A 6,942-nucleotide genomic window follows, 5' to 3' on the forward strand; every position below is an offset into this window, starting at 1 on the left:
CTAGAGAAAAACTATCAGTAAATCTGTGGTGAAGAGAAAAAAAACATTAAGGGAAAAATGAATATTGCTTCCCGGTATCCTGTAAAAGCCACTATTGCACATACTCGAATTCAAAGAGAATCAAACTTTGCAAGTTTTGAAGGCTGAAATAGCCACTCAAGACTGTAATTTTTGAGCTTGATTGAACCTTGTATCACGTCCTAGTGAGCTTTCTGTAACTTAACAAACAACGTATTAATGAAATATGTCTCAATAATCCCAGGATCCCCTTAGCATTAATTTTGTACCACTTTGCTAATCCTGCTTCTTTCCTTTTGAATTTACCTTATTGTTTTGGCATTCTTCAATACGAATATCCTTGCTTGTCATTTTTTTTTCTTGTATTGTTAGGAGCATCCCCTGTATATCACTTGATTCTTAAACAACTTGTTAGCTGTGGTGAGTCAAGGCCCGGTTCACCAAACCTCTTATTTAGGCTCGGGATCCTTGGGCCTGAGTGTTACAGAAAAAGGCACTCTCACATTTTGGCGACTCCGCTGGGGACTGGGCAAAGAAGAGGGAAGAAGCAATCCCTTCACAGAGTATGCCTCCAAGACAAAGAAACAACAACGGAACTAATATGCCACCTACGGCCTCTGAGCTCGTAGGAGAGAACGAGGTAGCTTCTAGGCAAGAAGGCGGGATACCCCTGGTAGAACAGGAGGTTGTGTCAGAACAAAGACACATAAGGAAGGAACCAGAACTCATGGCCAAGATGACAGCAATGTTGAAGGATCTGGAGCAAGAAGTTCGTCTTCTCAAAGAAGGCAGGACATAGGAAATCAGAGACAATGTTCCCCCTACTGGTCACCAAGATGGAACGCAGCCGGAATGAGGGTCAGCAGTGGGAGGAAGAGCTAACCCTCAGTACTTAACACTGGCGGATGTCAATGCCCTTTTGGAGCAAGAAAGAGAAAAACTCTCAGGGATTCCCAAGCAATTCTCTCGGGATCCCTCGTTCCTTCTAGAACTTCTTGGCAAACCATATCCTAAGGGGTACGAACCCCCAAAATTCCATCCTTTCGATGGAAGAAATGAAAGTGTTGTGGAACATGTGAGTAGGTTAATCTACACTATGGGCCCCTATGCAGGAGACAGAGAATTATGTCTAAGGGAATTTGCCAAGTCCTTAGTGGATAGGGCATACACTTAGTACACCACGCTGAGACTCGGGTCCATCAAAACCTGAGATGAGATGATGGAAAAATTCTGCGCCAAATATTATCCTGGTGAAGACAAGATCACTTTCCAGAACCTACAAATGGTGAGGCAGAGACCTGGAGAGGATCCCGTCCAGTTCATTAAAAGATTTGAAGATGTGTCCCTAGACTGCTATGGGGACCACGAAGAAAAGGAGCTCGTGGAAACCTGTGTAGCCAACATGCTTTTTGATTACAGGCTCAACCTTGAAAGTCTATGTATCACGCAGTTTGCTGACCTGCTACAGAGAACCAGAAGGATGGCGCAAACCATGAGGACAAAAAGGCTGCCCGTGTCCCAAGCTATGACAACATCAGTAGGAGAGAAAAGGAAGAGACTAGATAGGAAGGTGTTCGAGGAACCACCGGTGATCCCATGTACAGCTGAAGAGTTAAGCCATGTCTTAGACAAATGGATCGAGATGGGGTTGTTAGGCCATTTACTGTGTCCAGACCACCAACTGAAGAAGAAAGAAAGAACCCTTTATTTTGCAGAATCCATAATTATGTCAAGCACTCCACCAAGGATTGCTGGACCCTTTGCAGACTCTTCCACAAAAAGTTGAGGGAAGGAACCCTGGAACTCACTCAGAAGGAGCCAGAAGTGCAGAGGAACCCCTTGCCTAACCACAAAGGAAAAGGGGTGGTAGCAGTAGTAATACATGGAAACCCGACAGAAGCAGGTGAATCTGAAGGATCCTTCCACCTGAGCACAGTCAGGACCCTCCAGAAGAATCCCAAGTTCAGGTCACTATTCAACCAATTAGGATTCGGACTAGAAGTAAGAAGAGTGGCCACAAAGTCTCTCATGAGCATAGCAGTAGATTCAGGGATGGAATGCTTTACAGCAAAGTCACATGCTAGTCGAGCTTTCCTGGAGACAACCAATGCAATAACTTTCACTGATGAAGACATGGAAATTGAGCACCCAGACCACCATAGACCCCTTTATCTAATGGCCACTATAAACGACGTTCAAGTCAGAAGAGCACTGGTGGACACGGGGGCATCGCTCAATCTCATAGCCTTGAGTACCCTGGAAGTTGTAGGCTTAGTTGACAGAAGGATCCTGGGGGCTCCTATGGAAATAACAGGCTTTGGAGGATCGGTGGAATCAACAGAAGGATACGTGCAGCTAGCCTTAAGGGTAGGGCCAATAGTAGCCCTAACAAGGTTTCATGTGATTAATGCAGAAGTTTCTTATCATGTGTTGCTGGGACGCCTGTGGCTTCATAAACATCGCCTTATTCCATCCACGTTCCATCAATGCATTAAAGAGAGACTGAATGAGAGGCCCATAAGGATCCCTACCAACTATAATCATTTCAGCCAGGGAGAAGTGAACTTTGCAGAAACGATGTTCTATGATGAATTGGAGCCAGATGCTAAGAGCCCTGCCCCGGGGACCCCAGGGGCACCCATCCTAGAAGAAGAAGAAGGAGGGAGGGGCACTCGTGACCTGAGGAACCTTCTGTAAAGAAAAAGACAAAAGAGGGAGCCCAGCTCTTCAGGATCCTGAGAATGTGTGGTGGTGCGGGAACCCGGAGGGAGGCTAATCTACCGTTTGTGAAGGTGCGCGGGACCCGAATGCATTATGCAGGAAGGTCCCGGACCACCAAGCTGCATGATGGCCCAAGAAGAAATTCCAGAAGAACCAGTTAAGGAGGCCCAGATTTAGCCTGAGGAAGAATTAAAGGAAATAGATTTGGGAATCGAACCGAGATCTCGAAAGCCTGTCTTCATTAGCAGTCAACTGGTGGCACAAGAAATGGAACAACTGGTAACCTTGCTTCAAAAATACAGAGATGTGCTCGCATGGACCTATGATGAGATGCCTGGTTTAGACCCAGGATTGGCATTCTCTTAATGTGGACCTAGGGATGAGGCCAGTAGTTCAACCGACTAGGGTCTTCCACACTGAGGTAGAAGCTCAAATAGTTCAAGAGGTCAAAAAAATTGCTAACAGCTGGTTTTATCAAACCCATCCAACACCCAAAATGGCTTTCCAACATTGTACCTGTGAAGAAGAAAAATGGTCAGATCCGTTGCTGTGTGGACTTTCGCAACTTGAATAAGGCATGCTCTAAAGATGAATTCCCCTTACCCAATATCAACCTCCTTGTAGATTCAGCTGCAGGAAGCTCAATGTTCTCATTTATGGATGGGTATAGTGGGTACAACCAAATCCGCATGGCTGCCAAAGATGCAGAGAAGACGGCATTCAGAACTCCAATTGGGAACTTTTACTACACTGTAATGCCCTTTGGCCTAAAAAATGCAGGGGTTACGTATCAGCGGACCATGACAGCCATTTTCCATGACATGATGCATGAGGAGATGGAAGATTATGTAGATGACATTGTGGTCAAATCAAAGACCAGAATAGGACATTTCCAAGTACTTGAGCAAGTCTTTGAAAGATGTAGGAAGTACAAGTTACGTATGAACCCAATGAAATGCACCTTTGGAGTGTCTGCTGGAAAGTTCCTTGGGTTTCTGGTACATCACAAAGGCATAAGTGTGGATAGGCCACAGCTATCGCCACAATGAGAAGACCAACTACTGTTAGGGAACTCAAAAGCTTCCTGGGAAGGGTCTCCTATATTAGGAGATTTGTGCCTGGTTTGGCCTCAGCTACCGCAGGTCTATCCAAATTGTTGAAAAAGGGGAATGAATTTACCTGGGGAACGGAGCAGCAGGAAGCTTTTCAAAGAATTCAGGGCATCATGAATCAGTTGCCCACCCTCCAGGCACCAGTACGTGGGCGACCTCTGCTGCTATACTTAGCATCAAACTCCCAGGCAATAGGAGCTTTGCTGGCACAAGAAGAAGACCAAGGGAATGAGCAGCCTGTATACTATGTAAGCAGAACACTCAAGGATACCGAGACCAGGTACCCCAGAATAGAGAAAGTCTGCCTAGTAATCATTTACGCGTCCCAAAGGCTAAAGAGGTACTTCTCAGCTCACCAAATTCTTTTGGTAACCAAGTCCCACCCCATAAAAGCACTCCTGCATCAGCCCCTTCTCACGAGAAGAATAGCACAGTGGCTAGTTTTGCTCTCTCAATATGATATAGGTATAAGAACTCGCAAGGCTGTTAAAAGCCAGGCCATAGCAGATTTGCTAGCTCAATTCCCAGGAAAGGAGGAAGGCCCGCTAAGCGAAGAAATCCCTGGTGAGGTAGTAGTAATGGAGATCCTAGGGAAGAAATGGACCATGAGATTTGACGGGTTGGCTACAGCAACTTCAAATGGGGTAGGAATTGTACTAAGTTGTGAAAATGGGGATATCATACCCTTGTCTTTCAAGCTTGGTTTCTTGTGCTCTAATAATGCAGCTGAATATAAGGCATACTTAACCGGGTTGACTATAGCACTCAGCATAGGAGTGAAACATATGAGAGTGTTGGGAGATTCCAATCTTGTAGTCTTCCAAGTGAAAGGTGACTTCACGTTACGGGAACAAATCTTAGCAGCCTACAGAACTTGAGCAAAAAGGTTGGAGCTGGAATTTCAGACCTTTAGCATAGAGTACACTCAAAGAAGTGAAAACAGGTTTGCTGATACGCTCGCCACCCTAGGATCCCAAATACCATTTAATAGGAAGACAGAAACATTCTATTGTAAGGATCCTCCAAGGGATGTACCCCAGAGAGTCCAAACAATGGGATTGGAGGAGCGAAGTCAAAGAAAAGATGAAAGAGGCAGGGCCTAGAGGGAACATCAAAGAACTAATGGATTACACTCAGATAGAAGGGGAATTGTATAGAAGGCTGCCAGGAGGAATATTGTTCAGATGTATCACCGAGAAGGAAGGAAAGTTGAAGCTAGAAGAATTACACACCCAAGCATGTGGAGTTGCAGAAAAGGTCAGCCTATATAGAAGGATGCAACGCATGGGGTATTACTGGCCAAATATGGACAAGGAGGCAGCAATTATACAGGAGAAATGTCAAGAGTGTCGTTTGCCAATAGATAAAAAAGAAAGCTACGCGGTGTTTATTATAGAAGATTGACGAGTTCCTTTCATAGGATACCTGGCTCAGGGGATCCTACCAACCGACAAAACACTAGCCCACAAGCTCAAGAAGCTAGCAGGCAGATATTTCCTGCAAAACGACATCTTATTCAAAAAAGGATACAGTGGGGATCCCCTAAGGTGCCTAGGGCCAAAGGAAGCTAGAGAAGTAGTCAGGGAAGTACATTCTGGAGATTGTGGAAGTCACCCGGGGAAGAGAAGGCTGTATAAACAATTACTGTTGTTGGGATATTACTGGCCAACGATGAAAAGGGACTCTGAGGAGCTGGTCAAAACATGTTATGCTTGCCAAGTACATTCATAGGATACCCTATACTACCCACAAGGAAACGACCAAGTTGAAGCTACTAATAGAGTAATGTTGAAGATTCTTAAGAAAATGAAGTATGAGTATGGAGGGAAATGGAGTGATCATCTGGCAGATGTACTTTGGGCATGTAGGAGCTCTGTAAAGACAGCCACAGGATTCTCCCCATTCTCCCTAGTCTATGGAACAGAAGCCATCAGCCCCGTGGAGTTAGTCATTCCTACACCAAGGGTAGGCCTGGAGGAAAGCCAAGGAGAAAGTGAGGACACAAACAATGAAAGGAGGCTAGCAGATCTGGAAGGGGTAGAAGAAGAAAGAGTGCTGGCCAAGAAAAGAAGCCAGAGGTACCAACAAAGAATGACTAGAGCATATGCACAAGCAGTACGCCTAAGAATGTTCACTAAAGGGCAATTGGTATTAAGGATGGCGGAACACGTGAGGAGGAACCTGCCAGGGCCCTCCAAGTTCACCCCAAAGTGGGAAGGACCCTACATCATTAGTGTAGCTCATGAGAGTGGGTATTATTACCTTACCAAGGAAGATGGGACAGTCCTGACAGAACCCATAAACGGGAAATGAAAGAACCAATACTATGCATAAGGACGAGGGGATCCCGGCACATCAGGATCCTTTTACCAGCTTCACAATCTGCTAAGTGTTTTTATTTTTATCTTTTTTTTATTTCATTCAACATTTGTCATGAATTCTAGTCTAAAATGATTTTGTTCAGGAACCTATGATAGATTGACACTTTGTGGTCAATACTGCACTAAATGATTTTCTTTGTTCCTTAAAAGATGACCATGTTTTAATGAAGTTTCTTTTTCTTCAATATTTAAGTATTTCTTTTAACACTGCAAAGTCCAAATTTGGATAGATTTAAGGAAGGATACCTGAGTCAAAAAAAAAAAAAAAGGCATGTAATACCCTTTTGCATATGGCCCAGGATTCACCTCGCAGATAATTTCAGATACCCCACAGACAGTTCCAAGTGCATAGGTCTAGGATCACAGGCAAAAATAAAATACCCAAGATACCTAGCCTAGCACTTGGCAAAAGAGGGGAACCTGTCAAAGTTCATGAACTGGGACCGTATCTCAAAAAAAAAAAAAAAAAAATATATATATATAAAACTTATACAACCCCAAATTGTTTATATAAATCTAAAGTAAGCTAAGGAATGAGGCCGGCCAACAGGGAGGCATCCGGAGGAATAACAGGCACAGTCGAAGCAGAAAGGATCCTTTGCCGCTTGACCTTCAAATCTTGTAAAACCCTGTGAGCACGAGCCAAAGCTTCCTCAGCAGCAGCTATCTCGATGTCTATACTCTTGGAGATTGCCTCTGAAACAGCATAT

Source organism: Quercus lobata, chromosome 9 (genome assembly GCF_001633185.2).
Source record: "Quercus lobata isolate SW786 chromosome 9, ValleyOak3.0 Primary Assembly, whole genome shotgun sequence".
Lineage (NCBI taxonomy): Eukaryota > Viridiplantae > Streptophyta > Magnoliopsida > Fagales > Fagaceae > Quercus > Quercus lobata.